The following is a 21,188-nucleotide window of genomic DNA, read 5'->3' as shown; positions in this document are numbered from 1 at the left end:
TTGTTTTGTTTTTGCAGAAAACATCATGGCATATCATATCTAAATGCCTCAGCATGCATCTGTTAAAAACAGACATTCTCCTACATATGCACAAGACCATTGCCAAATCCAATACATTTAATGTTGCTACAATATTATCAAACGTACATTTCCTATTCAAATTTCCCCAATTTTCAGCAAAATATCATTTAATTCTTTTTTAAATTTTAGGATGAAATCTAGGATCACAAATTGCATGTGATTGTCATGGGTTTTTGGGGCTCTTTTAATCTAGAACAGTCTCTCTGGCTTTATTTGTTTTTCATGATCACTGACATTTCAGATTTGTCTAATTATTCCTTCACTATTACATTTAGGTTAAATAGTTTTGGTGCATGTATACTACCTAAGTGATGCTGTGTTCTTTCCATTGCATCATATCAGGAGACACATGCTATCAGTTTGTCCCATTACTGGAGGTGCTAAGTTTGATCACTTGCTGAAGGTGAGGTCCATCAAATCCCTCCAGTGTAAGGATATCTTTTGTCCTTTGTAATTAATAAGGAATCTGTGGAGGTGATACTTTGAGATTGTGTGAATACCTTTTCCCCAACAACCTCTTACTCATTGGTGTAATCATTGAGGATTTTTACCTGAATCAATGATTGTATTGTTAGATGTGAAAAAGAGGATTTTCAAATTCTGTCATTCTTTCTATATGTCTAAGTTGACATTCTCTTGTAAAGAAAAGCTTTCTCTCTTTCCATTTTTATATAGTATTACTGTGGACTTATTGATTTCCTTTTGCTATAATCTATTACTACCATTAGTCATTATGATCCAAAAAATGTCCTAAATTTGGCCAGCAGGAGGCCCTTCCAGCAGACCTTGTGTCCTTTTGATGTATCCCCATTGTTCTTTGAGCACTTCCTTGCTTTCTACATCACAGGATGCTCCAGGCCCACCTTGATCTTTCCTTGCTCTATCCCTAGAATGAGCCATTTCTTTTTAAGAAGTGTGGTGGTCTTCATGGTTGTGTCCAGCAGCTAGTGGTGCAGTGTGTCGATGCCCAGTGGCAGCACTAATGGAGGCTATGTGGTTCCAGTGCTGGGGTGTGATTTGGGGGCATTTTTTCTGGCTGCTTAGCCTCCCTTGCCTTATTTTCTAGCTCTGCTGGGGATTTTATGAGCCGCCTGGTACCATTTAATCATTCCTCGCACATTAGCTGAGCCAGAGTGTCTGTTGCTTGCAGCCAAAGACTCTGATTGATAAGAGCACCAAATGATTCACAAATTCACAAAATAAGCCTGAACTTCCTGTTCTTTGGGTGGCAGTAGATAATCCAGAGCCTGTGTAAAAGTGTGATGTGATAATGGCTCACAAGAGCAAACTTGATAAAAATGAATTTAATAGCACTTTTCAGTTGCATGGTACCTTAAGCATCATTTTTAATACCCTTGACATGGTCGAGAGATGTATTATTTTCCTCATTTGAAAGATGGGAATTTGAAATAAATGTTATAAGAACACGTATTAGAACTGAATTGTTTGAAGACAAAAGGCGCACTGAAAACTTAAATCCAAAAAATAGAAAAATATACCAAAATATTTTTTTGGCAATCACTTCAAGAACTTAAAGCAACAAGAACATCCAAATGTTACTATCTAAAGCTAACTGCCCTTAAGTGGTCATGTATCTGCAGAGAATTTTACACTGAATTCATGAAGATATGCCAGAAATAACCAAAAGGAGTGTACTGAGAATATAGTAAGAAGAGTCTGGAGTAAAAAGAAACAGGATATAAATTACTGAGCCAGAGCCTTAATTTTAAATGGTGGTGGTTTGTCACAGTCGATTGAATTGAAAATCTGATCCACATTAACTTCACTTTCTTTTTGTAAACTCCTCATAACTACTCTTGACATTTTCATATGCTTTGTCTTGGCTCAGTGATTCTCCATGAAGGTGAACTGCCTAAAGGTGGCATGTATCAGTGCACACGAATCCAAGTATTAGCATTAATTATTGCCCACTGCAAATAAATTACTCCACATCTTAGTGGCTTAAAACAACACTAATTGATTATCTCACAGTTTCTGTGAGTTGGAAATCTTGGCCTGGCTTAACTGTCCTCTGCTTCATGGTCTCTCACGTTGTTGACAGAGGTAAGGATTCCTTGGTTTTGCCTTCTTTTATGAGACATTCTTACTTCCTTTGTCAGGTTTAATTTTCCAAAGATGGCCTCACAATAAGTCATATCCCACAGGCTTGTGACTCACTTATAAACAATTGAATGCAGTGAAAGTGACACTGAGTGACTTCTGAGGCTAGGTCAGAAGCTGTGAAGCAGCTTCTGCCCTGCTGTTGAGACACTTGCTTTTGGAGTTGTGGGCTGACATTATAAAAAGTATGGCTACCTCGAGATGGCCATGCTGTGAAGAGGCCCACCACATGGAGAGGCCATCTTAAGTACTCCACTTGGCAACTTCAACTAAGGTCCCAGTGGACAGGCAATAAACACTAAGCACTAGACATGTCAGCAAGAAGCCTCCAGATGCCTCCAGTTTCCAGCCATCAAGTTACCACCAGCCACAGAGTTTTCTCAACTGAGGCCCCAGGCATTGTGTAACAGAGAAAAGCAATTCCAGCTGTGTACTTCTAGCATGCCTGATCCACAGAATCCACAATTAAGTGACTGTATTGAGATGTGAAGTTTTGAAATAATCTGTCACACAGCAATAGTAACCGGAAGACCTCCCTCAACTGGAAGACTTTCCCCATCTCCCAATCCAGGGAGCTTTGAGAAATAAGAAGGCTCTTGACCTCTTAGGTGGAGTCTATATAGCTTATGCAGCATTACCTCTAAAATCCCGACAGGTAGATGAAGTCATTGAACCTTGTTTGGTGAACTACTTGGCAATTCTCAAAATCAGTAAAGCCAGCACAGTGTATTAGTTATCTATTCAAGTTATTGCTTGCTGTGTAACAAATTACCCCACATCTTAGTGGCTTTAAACAACACACATTTATTATCTCACAGTTTCTATGGATCAGAAGTCTATACATGGCTTAAATGGGCTCTCTGCTTCATGGTCTTTCATGAGGCTGCCCAGGATCTGCCACCTCATCTGAACGTTTGACAGGGGGAGAACACATCTAAAGCTCACTCTGTGGTTGTTGGCAGCATTTCATTCCCTGCTGGCTGTTGGCTGAGGCTGCTCTTAGTTCTGTGTCATGTGGACCTCTCCCACAAAGCTGCTTGCTTCATTAAAACATGCAAGCTGAGAAGTCAATAGATAGAGGCTGCTAGCAAGACACAAGTCACAATTATTTGTAAACTAATCATGACAGTGACATCCCTTCACCTTTGCCATATTTTATGGGTTAGAAGTAAATCACTAGGTCCACCCACACTTGAAGGGAGGGGATTGCCCAAGGGTGTGACTACCAGGAAGCAGGAATTATTGGTGGCATCTTAGAAGGCAGCCAACTACACCAAGGACATTGTTCTGATGGAGTGTCAGGGGCAGTCCAAAAATGGGCTATTCTCAGTGAGATGGAAAACAAGTCTGGGCTTACTGTGATTCAAGGTATCTCTGGATCATTCTTCCTTGACCTAAAAAGGGAGTACCTTGAAGAAACGGTGATGGCCAAATATTTTTGAGGACAGATATTTCTTAAACATACATTTTAATAAGCCAATCATCACAAAAAAAGACACTAGGTTAGGAGCTCAATTTTATTCAGCCCAGGATCATGTGTGCAGGGAAGCATGGGGCAGGATAGAAGAAGGATGTCCTGCTTTAGTTTTTGCTACAGGTAAATATAAACTATGAAGTTTAAAAGTATTGTCACTGATCTTCCCACCGTCTTTCCACTACTCTCTGCTGCATTAGAAATTTACATATTTTCCTGTTAACTAGCACTTACCTATAATTTCCCGATGAAGGGCTTTATACTTCATCAGGAATTTTCTTTATTAGGTGAACTGCTTGCTTTTACCCTCTGAAATATTCCACATTCTTTTCCTAAGCCATGTTTCCTTCTTTTATGATCCTATGTTTATTTAAAGAGACAAACCCCACAGCTGTGAGTTATGAAAGATGACGGAAGAGAAAGAGGCTGTGGCTTGCCTAAAGGGTCTCCAGAAATCTAGAGGGATGCTTTACCTAGTTGGTTTAGAAACAAACAATACAGGGAGCAAATGTAAGGGAAATAAGTTCCTCTCATCTTAAGGAAACTGTCTCAGTCTACCACCAGCACATGAAGGGCTAGTAAAGTAATGCTGGGGTGACTGGTACTGGGGGCTGCAGTGACACACTGGAGAAAGTGGGAAGTGGAGGCCTGGGGGCAGGACCACCAAGAACATCAGGAAGGCCTTAGGAGGAGTTCAGGAAGGGTCACTTGCAAGACTTCTCACCTATCCAGTCACTACAGGTAAGAATGTGAAGGCCAACTAAATGGCCAATGTGAAGAGTAGAATACAACCATCAAACACTGGAAAAAGGAGGAAAGAGAGGTGTGAGGTAGTGTGAAAGTATTAATGTCCTCATTGCTCATAGCAGGGAGTCAGGACTATTTAAAACTGGAATAGGCAGTTAAAGAATTCCAACTCCAACCACTTAATAATTTTTTAGAAGAATCTTTTAGAAAATAATACCTCGTGGTGAAGAAATATTGATTAGGAATTCTTCTGTTTTACTTTAATTTCTTTTTTCTGTGATATTAAAGTACAATTAAAAGTAACATTTTAAATGAATAAGATTTAGCTATTTTATCCCCATTTTAATTAAGAAATAGCATTTTCTTAAAAGTCTTCCTATCTGTATCTGTATGTTTATCTACTTATCTTGTTGCATAAGCCTACGCAGTTGTCTTGATCTCTCTTAATGTCAGTGATAATTGCTTCTGGATGGTATTTTGTGGGTGATTGTCAGCTTTCTTAAATTTGTACTTTTCTAAACTATTTGAATTCCTCACATAAGCATGCACTATGCTGATAAGACTAATTTTTCTGTAAAAAAAAAAAGAAGGAAAGATGAGAGAGGGAAGAAAGAAAGAAAAAGAAGAGAGAGAGATACAGAGAGAAAAGAAAATCCTGGAAGCAAATATGCCAAGATATTATCAGTGCTTTGCTCTGGATGTGTAAATGTGGGCAATTTTTATTTTATCCTTTATAGTTTCGTGTGTGTGTGTGTTTTAAATTTTCAAAACCAGTTATCTGTGTTACCGATGACATAGGAGTTTTTGGTCTTTTGGAGCTTTTTCTCCTACAAGACGATTGTGAAGAGTAGAACCACTATTAAGGGAGAGGTTGTTCAATATTTTTACTTTGTAAAATGATCCTTAAAATGAAAAAGGTTGAGAATGAGTGTATGGCACAGCCTGTTTTAAATCACTCATGCAAAATTCCTGAGGGAGTCTATAGGTAAGTTTTATGGGACAAGGGTGTAAATAATTGATTGCTAACATGAGTCACTTCTCATTGATGAATCACATGCTTGCTGAATATGCTTCCCTTGGAAAGCAGGTGGCCACCTGGGGTGAGAGCTCTGTGAAGCTCCAAGGATATGAGCATATTGACTTAGAACCAGTCATATGGACACGCTCCTATTTACATGTGAAAATGCAGTGGCTTTAAGTTTTGTTTTTAGAGTCACCCTTTGAGGTTTATACCTACAAAACTTGAAGATGTTCAGATGTAAGCCTTGTGTAAATTTTAAATATTCTTCTTGTAAAAACTAAGTAAATGTCAACTGGGAAGTTTCTGGTATTGTAACATTTTCTTTGAATAAATGTTAAGCTTATCATAAAAGGAATTCTTGTGAGAAGAGAAAACCCAAGTCTGTGCTATTTTTGGAGGGCCACTGCGATCTGTGATAGGGCTTTTGTCTTATATTTTAGAGCATGACAATCTTGATAAAGAACCCCTCATGCATATTTCCAGTTTAACACATTGCTTCCCTATAGAAGAGTAAATCAGTTAACAAATACATGAAATGCATTAAACAAATAGAAAGTTATTTTGTAAAATCTCAGTGCCCAAATCAAGGAAACAGCAGATTCATGATAGCAAATCAAAGGGTGTGGCTTAGCAATAATTTTATCATAACCAAGACTAAAATGGTTTGAAATTTTAATATATTGCCAGGAGAGGCCACCAAGGAGCTGGGGTGAGTCTCAGAAGCCATCACTGGTGACATCCAATCAGAATGTTGGAGCTGGAAGAACCTCTAGTTGGATACTAGAGGATGAGAAGTTGCTTCCAGCTGCAAATGGAAGGGAGGACTTGGACAAGCTGTCATTTGGGCAACGTCTTGTGGGAAATCTTGAGTGATGAGTTTCCAAGTTGGAGAATAGCTCTTATTTCCTATTTGGTGGTGGAAACTTATTGGAACATCGAGATATTTAGCAATTTTGAGGAACTTGGTCTCTGTGCTAAATGTATCAAAAACTAGTGATGCAACATCCATTCGGATGGCTCTGGGAGCTGATTTCCTCAAAAACTAGTGATGCAACACCCATTCGGATGGCTCTGGGAGCTGATTTCCTCCCTACTTTTGGGAGCTTGGGGAAAATCTGGCTCAGTATGTCTGAGTTAGCTCAAGTAACAGATGGGCTGATACCAACTACCGGATCTGAAGACTTCCCCTTTCTAACAAGGCCATTCTTCCAACCAGGAAGCGTTCACTATGTTACATACTGGCATCAATATTCTGTAGCCTCCTGACCCTAGAACTACCGTATGCAGAGGATGATAGGGAGGGGAAGGGTGTGCTCTCTCTACTGGAATGCTGCCTACAGTCAGCAGTGGGATAATGCGAGTTTGTGGGGATTGCATTTGCTTCATCACTCATCTGCTTCTTGACCCCTCAATAGATGCTATTTTTTACATGCACCATGTATCACTAGTGTGCTGACCTCTTTATACAATGGTCAGAAACTTGATTTTTTGGAGGTTCATCTTACAGATACATTCATTCACACCATGAGGTAAATTTTGCTTATACAAGTATACAGTGATGTTTCATGTTCCCATCTAACATAGCTTGCTCAAATTTACAATCATACTGACATTTCATCTGAGACGTGATACAAATAGAACTGGTTAATGGTTACCCCACCTGAAGCTAGATTGCTTTCTTGACCTCTTGTCTTCTTGCCTTCTTGCCTTCCTGCCTTCCTGCCTTCCTGCTTGCTTACTTTTCTTTCTTTTCTTTTCTTTTTTCTTTCTTTCTTTTCTTTCTTTCTTTCTTTCTTTCTCTTTCTTTCTTTTCTTTCTTTCTCTTTCTCTCTCTTTCTCTTTCTCCCTTTCTTCTTTCTTTCTTTTTATCTTTCTTTCTTTCTCTTTCCTTCTTTCTTTCTTCTTTCTTCCTTTCTTTCTTCTTCTTTTTCTTTCTTTTTTTTCCAGCACATCCCCAGGGCTAGTTGCTCATAAATATGATCAGCTAAGTCTTCTAAAAGTGTAGTCAAAGTAACTGTTCCCAAATGCCACAACTCTACATTTTAAACCTTTCTGTTTTGTTACAGTAATATCAAGTAAGATCTTTGTTATTATTTATTATATTTTAAATAATTCTTGTCATTTTTTCTACAATATAAAAATAATACATGTCGTTATAAAGAATATGTTATATGTAAAAAAGCAGAAAGAAAAACATAACCCTTGAATGCTTCCCTAGATATAACTATTGTTTCATTTTAATGCATATCTTTTCAGTATTTTCCTCCCGACTTTTTCTATATGTGTGCAGATTTCACTAGAATAATATTGTAATTACTCTTTTGTAATCTGATTCTTTCACTTGACAATAATATATTATGAACAGCTTCCTATGTCACTAAAACTTCCTCTAAAACCAATTTTAAAGGTTATCTAGTATTTTGCTATTTGAATCTTTCTTGAATATCACATAATATTTGAAAAAGTGTTTATAAATAATATTATAGTAAACATCATTGTATATAAATCTTATATACTCATCTGATTATTTACTTAGATTAAATTCCTAGGTATAGAATTGCTGGTTAATGATTATGAGCAAGTCTGAGGTAGCCTTATTATTTCCCCCCATAGACGCTTTTTGTTGTTTTCCTGGATAATTAATTTTTTTATTTCAAAATTGAAAAACTTAAAAAGAGAATGTCTCAACATCGAATGTTCTGTGTCATATTTCCCTAGAATGAAGTATAACCTTTAAATCAGCAAATTTATTCATTTTGGGGGGATTTTCTTATATAATACTGATAAACACACCTTCTGTCATTAGTGGGCTTCTTCATTTCAGAGACATCAGTTATCCTTATCTTGGATCATCATTATATGTCTTCCACATATATTCAATTTTTAAAAATCGTCTTCATCTCTTATCCTTTATTCTATATTTCTGTGATTACCCAAGTATTTCTCTTATAGCCATAATTAGGTTTTTAGCTGTCCATTTGTTCATTGCTGTTTCTACTTTAGGTATTAGTATTGAAATGATATTAGTTTGATCCTTAATGTTTCCCTTAAAGCTGCCATCTCTCATTTCATTCCATTCTGCTGTTTCATCATCTCATCTTTGAGCTCTTATTAAACGCATGCTCTCGTTAAGTTTTTCTATAGCCTGAAGCAATTGTGAAGAATTTCCTCATATTATTTGTGCTATGTTTTCTTCTAAGTGGAATTCTTGATTTAATTGCATGGAGTACATTTGATCAGTTACCATGCTGGGGGTCTGGGTCTGTTCTTATGGAGGATATCCTTGGGATTCCTATTGATTCCCTTAATTTAGCATATGACCTTTGAGTCATTATTTCTATCAGAGAAAGAGTGAGCCCTAATGGTCACTTTCCCCAATTCTCTCATTTCTCCCCAGCATTCATTTCCACTCAGTTACAGGCAAAAAAACAAGGCAGGTCATTCTACTTTGTTCACATTTAAGGGTTATAGTAAAGATTCCTAGGATATGGGTAACTCAACAGTATGGCATTTGAAGATTGGTGATCATCAGTTTTTGGCCACCAGTGTTTTAAGTATATAAATGTCAAAGTATTTAATTTTAAGAAATGGAAATATATGTGTTTCTGTTGTTTTTCCAGGTGTATCCAACAGCAAAAAGAAAAGTTTTGTAAAACACTTTAATCTATCAGAAACATGGCTATTTTCTTCAATTTTTCAATAGTTGGCATAATTCCAATAAACCCTAACAAAATGTATTTATACGTGATTAATTGGTTTCATTTCTGTGTACCCAGTATTTTTGCTTCTAAAATCTTTTTATTTTAATAATATTTCCATGAAAAATTAAAATTGTGATGATAAAATTACCTATAACTCTATGAACATTAAAATATATGAGAAAGTATAGTCCTATGAAAATAAAAAATATAGATGAGAGCAAAATTACCTACCATTCACCCAGTTATGATTACTGATAATATTCAGCCTTATTCTCTTCCAGAATTTTATTTGCATATTCAAGTACATATATATGTACTTGAATATATATATATATCCTCAAGAGCTGAACACACAGGAGGGCAAAGAGGTTTGTACAATGATGTTCATTGTACCTTGGTTTATAGGAGTGAACATGTGGAAGTAATCTGAATATACATTAGAAGAGGATTTGTTAACTTTATTATATCTATATAAAAACACCATACAAACATCAGAAAGGATATCTATTATGTATCCATATTTGTTTATTTGGAAATACCTCCATAAGACATAGTTAAGTGAAAAATTTGGCTTAAAAATAGCACATGTGGTATGATTCCACCCTTGCAAAATTACTTATCATAAACCTATATGAATATGTAGTTTACTATGGTGTTAATGGTGGTTGATACAGAAATGGAAAGACTTCAGTTATTTTTGCTTTCTTTGTTATTCCTTTTTGTTTTAGTCAAAATTTTGAAATTTCTATATCCTTGAAAAGAAATAGGGAAAATTAACAACATAGCTTATTTACAAGGAAAATATGTATATGTTAGAAAAATGCTATCAATTTTTTATTACATATTATTATGCAATGAGTGAATTATAAGAAATGTGGTTCCAAACCCATAAGGACAGGAAAATGTTTGATCTCTTGCACAATTCTTAGTGTGAACACTGAAACAAAAGTGTTATTACTAGGCCACCATAGCTTTGGGTGCACCCTCCAATTAATGGTCACAAATCATTACGAAATCTACAGGTAAAAACCAGTTGCATTTCTATATACTAACAATGAACAATCCCAAAAGGAAATTAAAATAATTCAATTTCCAGTAGCATCAAAAATAATAAAATACTTAGGAATTAACTTTTCCAAGGAGGTAAAAGACTTGTTCACTGAAAACTAAAAAAACACTGCTAAAAAGAAATTAAAGACATAAATACAGAATGGCTATTATTAAAAAGTCAGAAAACAACAAATATTGGTGTGGATGCAGAGAAAATGGAATGCTTATACACTGTTGGTGGGAATGTAAATTAATTCAACCTCTGTGGAAAATAGTTTGGCGATTTCTGAAATAATTCAATGGAAATACCAGGTGACCCAATGATCCCACTACTGGGTATCTACCGAAAGGAAAATAAATCATTATATAAAAAAGACAATTGCCCTCATATATTCAAAATAATAAAGTCAGGGAACCAACCTAAGTATCCATGAACAGTTGACTGGATAAAGAAAACGTGATATATATATATTATACATATATATTATATATATAATATATATATTATACATATATAATATATAATATATATTATATAATATATATATTAAATATATAATATATAATATATATTATATATTTAATATATATATAATATAATATATATTATATATTATATATGTATAATATATATATTATATATATAATATATATATAATATATATTATACATATAATATATATATTCACCACAGAATACTAGGCTGCCATAAAAAGCATGAAATCATATCTTATGCAGCAACATGGATGGAGCTGGAGGCCATTGTCCTAAGCAAACTAACGTAGGAACAGAAAACCAAATACTGCATGCTCTCACTTATAAGTGGGAGCTAAACAATGGGTACACAGGGACATAAAGATGGAAATAATAGACACTGGGGACTCCAAAAGAGGGGAGGGTGGAAGGGGGGTGTGTGGTAAAAAATAACCTATCTGGTACAATGTTCACTATTTGGGTAATGGGTACACTAGAAGCCCAATCTCCACCAATATGCGTTATACCCATGCAACAAATAAGCACATATACTTCCTGAATCTAAAATAAAATAAAATGTAAAATAAAATGAAATAAGATAGACTTAAGAATTACAACCTCATGAAGCAACTACGTCTACTTCCGGCTTTATAGTTCAGTTCCAACAACAGTGTACTTATATTTCACACCACACTTTCTTCTAATGTAGTTAAACTTCGAAAGTACCAACTATGCTAGAACACCTAGTTGAAATATATGACCCAAGAAATAAAATATTCTTACTAAATACAAATGTGTTTTTATATACTATTACTTATGGTGTGTAATCAATGCAGAACTTGTTAGATAAATAAAAAGTCATCTCTTTTGTTTGAGGTTTAAGTGTAGGCTAACAAACTTACTATTTGTTCTTTTCCTACTGTCAGGGTTTGGTCTTTAGCTCAGTTGTATATTAAAAACTATCATGTATAAAAATAAGAAATTAAAGACATAAATAAATGGAAAGGAATCTCATGTTTATGGATTAGAGGATTTAATATTGTTAAGATGTCTATCCTACCCAAAACAATTGACAAATTCAATGTAATCCCTACTAAAATCCTAATGATATTTGTTTGCAGAAATAGAAAATTGCATCTTAAAATTCACAGGAATCTAGGGACCTCTAATAGGCCAAACAATTTTGAAGAAGAAGAATGTTGGAGGACTCACACTTCCTGATTTAAAAACTTACTACAAAGCTACAGTAATCCAAACAGTGTGGTACTGGCATAAAGACAGACATACAGATGATTGGAATAGATAGCCCAGAAGTAAACTTTCAGATACACTGTCAAATGATCTTTGAGAAGCATGCCAAGACCATTCAATGGGAGAAAAGACACTATTTTCAAAAAATGGTACTGCGGATTTGCATTTCTCTGATGGCCAGTGATGATGAGCATTTTTTCATGTGTCCTTTGGCTGCATAAATGTCTTCTTTCGAGAAGTGTCTGTTCATATCCTTTGCCCACTTTTTGATGGGTGAGTTCATGTCCTTTGTAGGGACATGGATAAAGCTGGAAACCATCATTCTCAGCAAACTATCGCAAGGACAAAAAAACCAAATACCGCATGTTCTCACTCATAGGTGGGAATTGAACAATGAGAACACATGGACACAGGAAGGGAACATCACGCACCAGGGCCTGTTGTGGGGTGGGGGTAGGGGGGAGGGATAGCATTTGGAGATATACCTAATGTTAAATGACGAGTTACTGGGTGCAGCACACCAACATGGCACATGTATACATATATAACTAACCTGCATGTTGTGCACATGTACCCTAAAACTTAAAGTATAATTAAAAATAATAATAATAAAAAAATGGTACTGAGGAAACTGGATATCAACCTGCAAAAGAATGAAGATGGACTCTTACCTTATACCATGTACAAAAATTAACTCAAGGCTGGGCAGGGTGGCTCACCCCTGTAATCCAAGCACTTTGGGGGCTGACGCAGGAGGATCGAGGACGCAGTGAGCTGTGATTGTGCCATTGCCTTCCAGCTTGGGTAACACAGTGAGACCCTGTCTCAAAAAAAAAAAAAAAAAAAAATTAACCCAAAATGGATCAAAGACCTAATTAGCATAAGAGCTAAAACTATACAACTCTTATGAGAAAACATACGGGAAAAGGTTCATGACATTAGATTTGGCAATGAATTCTTGGATATGACACCCAAAGCACCAGCAACATAAGAAATAATAAATTGGAATTCATCAAAATTAAAAACTTGTGTTTTTCAAAGGACACTATCAATATAGCGAAAGGGCAACCCACAGAATGGGAGAAAATATTTGCTAATCACATATTTGATAAGGGATTAATATTAAGAAAATATAAAGAACTCATTTGTACACCAATGCTCATAGCAGCATTATTCACAATAAGGAAAAGGTGGAAACAACCCAAATGTCAATTGACAAATGAATGGACAAAAGGCAGCATATACAGACAATGGAATATTATTCAGTCTTAAAAAGGAAGTGCTGACACATTTAACTACATGGATGAATCTTGAGACATTATGCTGAATGAAATAAGCCAGATATACAAAGACAAATATGATTCCACTTATATGAGGTAACTGGAATAATCAAATTCATAGAAACAGAAAGTAGAATGATGGTTACCAAGGGCGATGGGGAAAGGGAATGGGGAGTTATTGTTTAATGGATACAGAGTTTCTGTTTGGGATAATGAAAACATTCTGGAGATGGATGATGGTGATGGTTATACAACCATGTGAATGTACTTAATGCCAATGTACATCTACAAATTGTTAAAATGCTAATTTTTAAAATGTATTTCACACACACACACACACACACACACGAGTCAGGACTGGTCAGGCAAAACTGCTTAGGAAGAGAGGAGGCTGAAGTGCTCTGAACAATGAAATTGTATGTATTTTGGGTTTCTGTGGGACCAGTCTGGGAGAGGAGGGTAGTAGTGGTAGGTGAGGCAAAAGAGGAGAAGGGGAGGAGACAGGGCCAGGGCCAGCAACATGACACGGTGGCCCTGGGGAGGACAAGCTGACAAGTTTTAAAACAGGAATTATTTGTTATTGGTTTTATCTGCTACTCTACACTTTGCTGCTTTACTGTGCCCATCCCACCCAAGTCTTCAGTAAAAGCTTTCTTAGTCCTTCACAGGTTGTATGAAAAATCAAGGGGGAAAATAAAGGCTTGGGACTGTGTTCCATGGGTGGCTGAGTGCAGAGTGAAGAGTAGGGAATAATCCTAAGAAGCAAAACATGAGGGAGATGGAGGTGTCAGCAGAAGCCAGAATTAGAGCAGGGAGTTATCAGGAAAAACGTAAGCCCCCACATTTCCTCAGCATTCTTGGGGCAATACTGGGTTTTGCTGCCATCTATGAGAAGGGAGCTGGTGCCATTTTTACTGAACTATTAAAGGAAGCTGGAGGGTTTGGGGCCAGCTAGGTGGCTGTGATGTTCATTGACTCTTGGAACGATGGTGAGTGGTCCTCCTACAATGGGCAGGCTTTGGAAGCTCTTGCCCAGTGTCCTCATATTCTGGTGGCAAAATGCTCTTTGTAGGGTGACAGGGCAGGGCAAATCTGGCTGCTTTAATGGAAAGTGTCTCCTGCTTGGAGTTCACACTGAGACTTCCTGAGTGACATGAAATATTGATCAGAAAACAGTCACTTGGGCTGTTATTTTTTAATGACCATTTGTTGCTCATGATTGTACAGGTAACTCTTAATAGACACTTTTGGAGAATATTTCTTAAGAAATAAAACCCTGGACAAGTGGCACAAGATTTTGAGGCTGTCAATATTATAAATATATTTAAGAATTCTATAAGCAGTTGAGAGCAAACTATTCCATAATCTCTCCCCTGTTGACAAGACCTTGGGTAGAATTTTTCCCGATTAGTCACTGACCAGCATCATTAGAAAGGGGTTCTGAAAATAGCAGAAGCAATTGGCACAGTTGACATATTGGTCATGTGTCAGACACAGGGACAGTTCAGGAAGGAGTATAATATCTATATTGAAGAGTGTTGGTTGAAAAAAAGCATTTGAAGTGCCAGCCTTTGCAACTCCTTAAACAGGTGAGTGATCGAAGACATTTACTAACACTCCAAGGCTGTTCCATGATTATATTTCTGTGCTCAGATGACATATCTGAGCCACTTCCCATTGTATGACTTGGTTTGTACTATGCAGCCATTTGAAAGATGCATAAGAGACTCTGATATTGATGTCAGAGTGGTGTTGTGCCTTTCCAAAGAAAGTCCAACTACCAAAAGTCACGGGCTTGGTTCGTTGTACACATCTGTAAGTGGAGGACAGCTGACTCTTTGTGGGATACGATACTAACAGGCAAGCCACTTCACTGTGGGCTGATTTGGGGAACTGGTGCAGGGTGAGACTGGCTGACATTGTGTGTTCCACCCTTCTCTAAGAAACCCATCAGCCAGGTCTGAGGTCTGGAACTTAATAGCAGTCGCTTGGGAACTGGCATTGGAGTCTTCTACTTAGACAGTTTATTGTCTACTGAAGTAGAAGCAGCAAAGACCTCATGAAAGGAACCATAAAGGCTGGATTGTCTTGAGAACCTAGAAGACATACTGAAGCAGCAACATGATATGGAATCCATTAAAGCTTAAGCTCTTCAAAGGCAGGACCCCTGACTGATTTGCTCATCATGGTACCCTCAGAGCCTAGCAGAACGAGGTCTGCTAAACCATAGCACCTGGAACACAATAGACATATTTTTTGAATGAATGGATTGAAATTCTACATAAGTGGTTCTTAAACTTTACAGAAATGTTTCTCAAACCTTAGCGCGCATCACAATCCCCTGGAGGGCTTGATAAAGTACAGATGGCTGGACCCCATCCCCAGTGTTTCTGATTCAGCAGGTTTGGGGTGAGGGCTGGTAATCTGCAGTTCTAAAATGTTCCCAGGTGATACTGATGCTACTGGTTGGCTGACCACGCACACTGAGTAGCTCTGCTTTGGAGTGAGAAACACCTGGGAAGCTTGTTAAACATTCAGTCACTTCCCACTCCTGCCACACCTGGAGATTCTGGTCCAGTTGGTCTAGGGTGGGGCCCAGGAACCTGCATCTTAACAAGTTCTGCAGATTCAAATGCTGGTGGTCCCCAGTCACACTGTCAGAAACACACATCCACAGGGAACTGACAAATGGTTTGAATCTCTCTTATTAAGAATGTTATCAAAGTCACCGACTGCCCCTTTGGAAACTATCAGGTACAAAGCTCAGTGGCAGCCAAGCCCTGGCAAGCCACATGCACAAAAACACATGAAAGTAGGACTGAGCATGTGAGCTGTTGTAGAATGAAGAAATGAACATGAGGTCATCCCATGTAGGAAGGAGAGAGAAATATTAGAAGAAAGCAGCTGAACACAGCTTCAAGCCATGTGAGGTGTGAAGAAAAGCTGGGGGTAGGGGGGTGGGTGTAGTGAGCAGTGCAGCCTTGGGGACAGGCCAGGGAGGCAGTAACAAAGAACACAGTCAATCCCATAAAGCAAAGACTTCAGGTAAAGTTCACATTTAGATGCTAGTTGCAGATGGGACTTAAGGGGGCAGTGGCTCTCAACTGTGGCATGTTGGGTTTGAAAGGACTCTGGAGTTCATTTTGACTTCCACATCAGTCCTGAAAGACCAGAGGGGTGAAGGTCAAGACACCCAATCTTGTTGTCTTGATTTCTGGGACCAGGTGTGCCACTGGGCTTACATGTCTACCTACACAATATATCAATTTTGTTTTATGTATGTCTGCAAGCAAATGACAGATGGCCCTTTGTGGATGTAGTATGTGTCATGCCCACCCCGTGCCCCACCATCCACCTGAAACTGCCGGCTGAGAGGCTTGGGTGGTGTTTAGCAAGGCAGGGGTTCCTTCTGAGGTGAGGATTTGTGTGAAAGTGACTTAGTAGGAAGTGTTCCTGGAAAAGATTGATAGGAAGCAGGTGGCAATGTGAGACAGGGAAGGGAAGGGAAGGGGATCAAGCCAATGTATGACACCAAGCATGCACCCACAGAAGATAATTTTGGCTCAGTCCCATAGGGGAGCTCTGGACATGGTGTGGGTCACACCTGGAAAGGGAGCTAGGGTGTTTGTATACCTGCTGCCACCCTGCCTGTCAATCGTTTGTTAAGGGAGGTCCCCCTGGAGAAGTACATTTGCAGGTGCTTTTGCTTCTCTTCACATGCACAGGCAAGGTGGACTCCAGCAGAACAGAGGGGTCTGCCCACAAAGCGATGCACGTGCTGGCTGCTGGGAGCAAAAGCCACTGAGATCGGTGGGCCCCCAAATGACAAATGGATCAAAGGGTTATGGGCGGGGCTCCAATGGGGTCTGCTAAACCATGGCACCTTGGACAAGTTCCCTCTCTTCTGCAAGCCTTAGGTAATTCTTCTTATGGCCAGTCACGTTCTATTTCTTCTACTTGTACCTTTTCTTTCAAGATTCTAAATTGGCAAGAGGTCCTGATTTAACCCGTGACAACATTACTCTTTGTAACTTCTACTAACTGGTTCCAGGTCTGCCTTCTGTAGCCACGAGACCACCTCTGCTTCTTTTTGCCCTTCAGAAAGTTGAAAATAATGATCATTTAACCCCCGGAGGGGCTTTTTCTCTTAGCCTAAAATCTCCAGATTCTTTACCTCCTTCCTAAATGAGGAAGAATGTTTCCAGTTCCCACTTCCTTTGGCTGGCCTCTTCGGGTATGCCCCAATTCATCCAAGAGCCTCTGAAAATGTGGCATCCAGATGGAAAATGGGGGATACAGGTACGTTCTGATTTGAATATTCAATCAAATGTTGTTTGGGAAAATGTGTTGCTTACCAAGCCATCATCTCATGCCTCAGTGATCCACTGTCATCTTGCGGGAGTGAGAAGGGCAAAAGAGACCACAGTATATTATTAAGTCATATAACAAGGGGCAGTGGCCACTAATTTTTCCCCTCTAGGTCTCTGACTTCTGATCTTTTGGAACTAGTAGACTTCCTTCCTTTTTTGAAAAACACTGACATGACAGCCAGAACAAGTTGTCACCGAGAATGGTGAATTCAGAATGCAGCAGAAATTATTAATAATCCTCCATGACAGTGGTTCTTAAACTTTCTCATGCATCAGAATCATGGAGAGTGCTTGTTAAAACAGATTACCGGGTCCCACTTCCAGAGTTTCTGATTTGGCAGGTTTGAGATGAGGCTGAGAATCTAGGTTTCATAGCAGGTTTCCAGGTGATGCTATAGGAGGATCGCTGAAAACCCACTCCTCTGTTACAATTCCTGACTGCTTGGGCTCTGGTAGCATGAACTTTCAGAAGGCTTTAGGCAAGGGAAGGAAAAGGAAAAACTCGCATCTCTTGTGTATACTATGTGCCAGGAGCAGTCAAATATATTATAATCTTATTTTAACAGTGCTACGAATGTAGGTGCTATGAATGTATTCTCCTTTTAAAAATAATAAAATGACACAGAATTTAAGTTACTTGTTTTAAGGTCTCATGAGGGTAGATCTGGAGTTGGAGGCCAAGTCTGTCTGACTCCAAAGCCCAGTTCTTCCCCATTCACCACACTGCTCCTTAAACTGTCAGCTGAGCCAGAATGTCAAAATCACTCATAATAAAACACACACACACATGCACACATACACACACTCCAGCCCTTGAAATCCTTTCACTTGAATTGCATATCACAAAAATACATTTCACATACTCAAAAAATGGTCTCAGAAGGAGGTGCAGATAACATAGAATTTTTTTCTACTGCATGTCTATTATTGTTTGTAATCATGTTTTCACAATAAACTTACTATGTGTCAATTTCTAATAATAGGCTCTCCATAGAGGTTGCCAGAAGCCATGTGTTGGGAAGAAGTATAGTTGGATTGAAAGGAGCCAGTAATGACAGATGAGAAAGCACTAACCTGCCAAAACACTGTATCCTAAATATCAAACAGGCAAATTTCAGAGTTTTATGGTTTTGAGGAAAGGTTTCCAATATTATCCTTATACAAAGCGTTTTTCTTCCTCAAAAGTGCATTACAATGGATGAATCTTGAAAACATTATGCCAAGTGAAAGCAGTCACAAAAGACCACATATTGTATGATTTCATTTATATGAGATATGGAGAATCTATAGAGATAAAAAGTAGATTAGCAGTTGCTTACAGCTTCGGGGATTGGTGATATAGGGAGGTGACAGATAAAGGGTATGAAGTTTGTTTTTGAGGTGATGAAAATATTCTAAAATTAGACTGTGGTGATGGTTGCACAACTCCGAATATACTAAGAACCACTGTTCAATTTAAATGGATGAATTGTATGATATGGAATTATATCTTGATAAAGCTATTACCAAAAAGAGCACATTAAATTTGTAAAAAAAATTAAATGGCCATTATACATGGAAGTTCCTAATTTTGGATTTCTATAAACACATACAATTATTTTAGAGGTGGCAAGAACTCTGTAATTTAGATTTAGCTAGGGAGGGCCAGTTGGAGAAAAGTGGAGTGCTGTGGCTGATGAGCATTGCCGCCTTGATATGGGAAGTGAGGTGAGTGCTTGGAAGACTTTAGTTCTAGGGTCTGTCACAGGATGTGAAGATGCATGAAGGGATCAGGGACAGCAATTCACTGTCCTGACGAGGGGTAGGGGGTTCAGGGCAAATTGCAGGGTCTCAATAGGTATTCTGGGGTGAGTAGCTGGGCCTTCAACAGAAGCCCAGCCATATAAATTGGGGCATGGAGGGTGTACTGGGGCAAGATGGGCACCTGGGGCATCTGGAGCCTTGCGTTTGGGTAGGAGGAGTAGCAGTACATGTGACTGGGTGCTGAGAGGCATGTGGGGTTAGACTGGAGTTGCAGGGCTGCACGAGATAGTAAGTCTTTCTCAAAGGACTTGAGTCCACCTGGACTCCTTAGTTGGGGGCCACCCCTGGTCATCCACTTGATTCCTAGGGATGTAAGCTCATGGCCTTACCAGGATGTGTCCTAAATCCTAGCTGTATGATGCAAAGGAGAACAAGAGATAAGGAAGTAATTGTCCCTATCAAGTTCCTTTAAATAACCCTTTACTCCTTCCCTGTATCTGTTCGACTCAACATTACTTATGCCAAAGACCATGACAGAGGCTGCAGATACAAAGACCAAGAAACAGTCCCTGCCCTCTGGAATTTATAGCCTAAAAGGGAAGGCAATTCATGAGTAGATCATTTTCATCATAATGACTTCACCCTGTTAGATCTGTCTATCAACATTCCTTCAGGTTGGGTCACAAAGCTTGCTTCTAGGGAACCCAAATCGCTATGGTCTGAATGTATACGTCCTCCTGAAATTCATATGTTGAAACTTAATCTCCAATATGATAGTATTAAGAAGTGTGACTTTTGGGAGGCGAGGAGTGTCATTACAAAAGAGCCCTGAGGGAGTCTGTTAGCCCCTCACCCCTCTGCTATGTGAGTACACAGTCAGAAGGCACCACCTATGAAGGAGAGAGCCCTCACTGGACACTAAATCTGCTGGCAATTTGATATTGGACTTATCAGCCTCTGGAACTGTAAGCAATAAATTTCTATTGTTTATAAATTACCCAGACTACGGTGTTTTGTAATAGCAGCCGAAACAGACTGACACCAACTTAAGATACACATCTACAACAACTTTAAAAAGCACACACTGAAATTTTATTTAGCATACTTAATATTGCACAAATTAAAACAATTGAACTCATGGACACAGAGAGTAGAAGGATGGTTACCAGAGGCTGGGAAGGGTAGTGCGGGCTGGGGAGGTGAGGATGGTTAGTGGATTAAAAAAAAAATAGAATGAATAAGACCTACTATTTGATAACACAACAGGGAGACTATAGTCAATAATAAGTGTGCATTTTAAAATAAAGAGTATAATTGGATTGTTGGCAACTCAATGGATAAATGCTTAAGGGATGGATATCCCATTCTTCATGATGTGCTTATTTCACAGTGCATGTCTGTATCAAAACATCTCACGTACTCCATAAATATATACAGCTACCATGTACCCACAAAAATTAAAAATAAAAAATTGCACAGAAATTAAAATACTTATATTTTTCATACATATTACTCAAAGGACAATGATTTTTTTATTTAGACTGACAGTTACATTTTCTAAAGAAGGTCTTATAAACACACCTAATATGAAAACATCTTCAGTTAACACAGTTCATTAAACCTTCAATGGCAAAATATGTTAAGGCAAAATATGTTGGGCCAGCAATAAACACATACTTGTTATGTAAAACTGGATTTTTGATGTTAGGAGTTTGAAGTTTCTCACGGCATCTTTATTCTCAAGTGTGACATTTTGGATTCAATCTGGAAGCATGGTGATGGACAGATCAGATGGGACAAGATCCAATTTCTGGATTAAATATATGCTGTTTAAAAGACCTACTTAAACAGCTTTAAGTTGAAAAAGGGATAAGT

This window comes from Pongo pygmaeus, chromosome X (genome assembly GCF_028885625.2).
Source record: "Pongo pygmaeus isolate AG05252 chromosome X, NHGRI_mPonPyg2-v2.0_pri, whole genome shotgun sequence".
Lineage (NCBI taxonomy): Eukaryota > Metazoa > Chordata > Mammalia > Primates > Hominidae > Pongo > Pongo pygmaeus.
This window is presented reverse-complemented; position numbering follows the sequence as displayed.